Source organism: Ursus americanus, chromosome 16 (assembly GCF_024610735.1).
Source record: "Ursus americanus isolate L20-20 chromosome 16, mUrsAme1.1.p, whole genome shotgun sequence".
Classification (NCBI taxonomy): domain Eukaryota; kingdom Metazoa; phylum Chordata; class Mammalia; order Carnivora; family Ursidae; genus Ursus; species Ursus americanus.
Window position 1 is genome coordinate 17,085,287 of NC_142142.1, and position 3,368 is coordinate 17,088,654.

At 35.9% G+C, this 3,368-nt stretch overlaps 1 pseudogene; it reads left to right on the plus strand.

The window, feature by feature from the left end:
- The first annotated feature begins 1,747 nt into the window (after positions 1-1,747).
- Positions 1,748-1,965, plus strand: LOC148108767 (cytochrome c oxidase subunit 6C pseudogene; annotated as a pseudogene).
- The last annotated feature ends 1,403 nt before the right edge of the window (positions 1,966-3,368 follow it).

The following is a 3,368-nucleotide window of genomic DNA, read 5'->3' on the forward strand; positions in this document are numbered from 1 at the left end:
TCTCACTAGTTAGTTAGAAGTGGAGCAGGCAATGTAGTACCAGCATTCATGTTCATAACCACTGTGTTCTACTTTTCTCACTCATGCCTCACACATAGTAGGAACCAAGAGGTATTCAAGTCTTTCCTTCTGACTCCTTTGACCAAAGTAAAGAGAACCACCACACATTCCCATGAAAGCACCCCTTACCTATTTTTTGGTCAAAACAGTTGCCTGCTTTCCGCGTAGACTAAAATTCCAGCCCAGTCTGGTGCAAAGGAGCCAGGGGAAAACTGGGCCATCCTCTGTCAAGGGTCTAGTTTCCCCGGGGCCAGCAACTTCACACCCCAGGGTGTGAAGAGAATGACAGAATAAGTCTTTGGGACACCAAGTTAGTAGCTCCAACTTAAAGCCATGATAAGGGCTGGAGAGCATTTTGTTCTAGCTATTCCATGGCTCTATCCACCAATTTAATGATACCGAAATACCTTGAAGATAAAGACCAATTATAAAAGCTCTGGACTCTGATTGTATTTAACTCTGATTCAATAATGTTAACATCTCACATTGCTGGAAGGTTTGCTCTGTGTCCCTCATGAAGACATTCAACGATGTGGCTAGGAATATGGTTGACCCCTCTTATGTTGATATTTCATATTAAAATCATTATGGACACTGACTTTTCTTGAAGTAAACAATGTAACCAAAGAAGTTCCACACATTTATATTTTCAAGCAGAACCTCTACCCTATTCAGAAAGAAATTCCAAAATGATTCTATTTCAAGTCATGTTTTTAACAAGTAAAATTTCTAGTTCCAAGGTGAAGACTGAGCACTTAGCATAAGAACAAATGGATTCTGAACTCTCATTAATCTATATATCTCCTGCTTAGACTTGTGGTGATAATTTTGACTGGGCTTAGGGTAAATTTACCTTAGCTTAACAAATACTTTTTCTGTAAGACTAATTCATGGTGTGAGGTTTCTGGGTATTTAAGGGATCTGTGAAAATGGTAACTTTGGGTTTGTAATGTCAACTCAGTGGGACAGATCAGCTCTGATGGGCCATCACAGATGGTCTTGACTATTTAAAAAATAATGAAACAAGTAATTATTGTGAATTAGTATAGTTTGGTTGACAATATTTTTCAAAATCTGGGATCCATCCTGGAAGGGGGTGAGGTCTATGTGTATAAAAAAAAAAAGAGAGAGAGAGAGAGAGAGAAAAAGAAAGAAAGAAAAGAAAAGAAAAAGAAAGAAAGAAGAAAGTCCTTAATGGTGAAAAGTTTGGGAATTACTGTTCCAGGGTATAAATTGATAAAACCGGTAAGACCATAGAGGATGTTCAAAATATAGTATAGTTTTATGTATATTACCAAAAAAATTGGATGAAAATAACTGAAATGCAACAGTGGTTCTTTTTAATTTGTAGTCTATGGGAAATTAATCATTTTCTTCTTTTCTGTTTTTCCAAATTGTATTTAATTTAATGAATATGTATTAATTTATAATTATAGCTACATATTATTTTTGTAATTAAAAAGTCAGACCATGATTTCTAAGCAAGTGTTTTAGAGAATTCTATACACATTTTAGAAAATAATCTATACACATTTATGCACTATTCTTATGTGTTTCATTTAATCAAGGTCCTTAAACCTCTACCTTTCCTCTATTTCATCTAGTTCAGACCTACCTTCCTCATTTAATGCTTTTAATGGTGGGCATTTCTATATCAGTTAGGAAGGATGTTGGGTTAGAGGTTGGTTGAGCTTTGATGAGACCTCAGCTCTGAGGCCTTCCAGCCAAGCATCTGCAATTTCATAATGTTGGAGCATTCACTATATCCCTGGGGGTTGAGGCTTTCTATAAGTTTGCTGTGGCCGAACCAAGAAAGAAGGCATATGCAGATTTTGACAGAAATTATGATTCCGTGAAATATTTGAGGAGATGAAGAAGGCTGATATCTTTCAGAGTGCAAAGTAATGTTGGAATGTAAAGAATTTCTCTGAGTTGAGTTCCATGGAAGTTTGTCACTGACCTGTGTTCCTGAACTATGAAACATGAATACTGGGTTATGAAATAGTTTCTCTTGATAAATAAACAACTAACAATAACAAAAAAATTGTTAATGGTGGAATGACTGATTGGGACCTGAGTCTTGATATTGGGCTTGCAAATTTCAGAAAATAATGTCAAATCTGTCAATTGATTGGGAGTAATCTAAAAGGAGATAGGCCAAAAGTATACCTCAAGAAGTCTCAAGAAGTAACTCTAAGTTTGCTTCGGTATCCGTGAGAATAAGTCAATCAAACCTCCAAACTCCGTGCTGGCACATAGCCAAAAGCTATTTTTCTAGGACACAGCCTGCAAGATTTATTTTTAATAAAAATAAAGTACAGGTTTTCTTTTCCTATTTAAAAAAGCAATACACAGTCAATGTAGAAAAATTAGAAAAGAAAACAAAGCTATAAAGCAAAATAAAAACTATAAAGAAAAAAAAAGAGAGAGAGAGAAGCCTTTTGGGGCACCTGGGTGGCTCAGTTGTTAAGCATCTGCCTTCGGCTCAGGTCACGATCTCAGCATTCTGGGATGGAGCCCCATATGGGCTCCCTGCTCAGCAGGAAGCCTGCTTCTCCCTCTCCCACTCCCCCTGCTTGTGTTCCCTCTCTCGCTGTGTCTCTCTCTATCAAATAAATAAAATATTTAAAAAAAAAAGAGAGAGAGAGAGAGAAGCTTCTTTTTCTTTTTGGGAATGCTCTTTTAAAATACAGATTCCAGGGTTTTATCCTCAACCAACTAAATCAGATTATCTGGGGAGGAACCTAGAAAGCTGCATTTTTAACTAGCATGCTGGGTGAACCACTGTCCTAGTGAAAACTAGTTAACATGGGGCCCACCTTGGACAGAGCAGCCATGGGGTGTTGAACTCAAGATAAATTCATCACAAAACATACACTGAGCTTTCCGATGAATTATCCTTGCTGTATAAGGTAATTTAAATTTACACCCCTTTACTGTGTGCATCATTTGGATTTATTAGCTTCTTTTTAGATGTTCTGGCTCAATCTGAATTGAAAGCCATCTGAATTAAAAATTGAGACATCTAATACAAAATTCTATTATTATTATTACAACTAGTACTGTTATTTTGATTTGAAAAGTCTTAGAGTAGTAGAAAAATAAGTAATGTTACTTTTGTTGAAAAGAATGAAATTGAAACAATCCTGAAAATTTTGGATAAATGACTTTCAACACTATGAAATATGTTGAAGTATCAAAGGTCATAGGGTGAAGCTAATAGCAAGGATAAAGCAAGCATACAAATACCACTAAAATAAATGCAAAACACTATAAATGTCAAAAGAGAAACCCAAGGTGTATGAAAA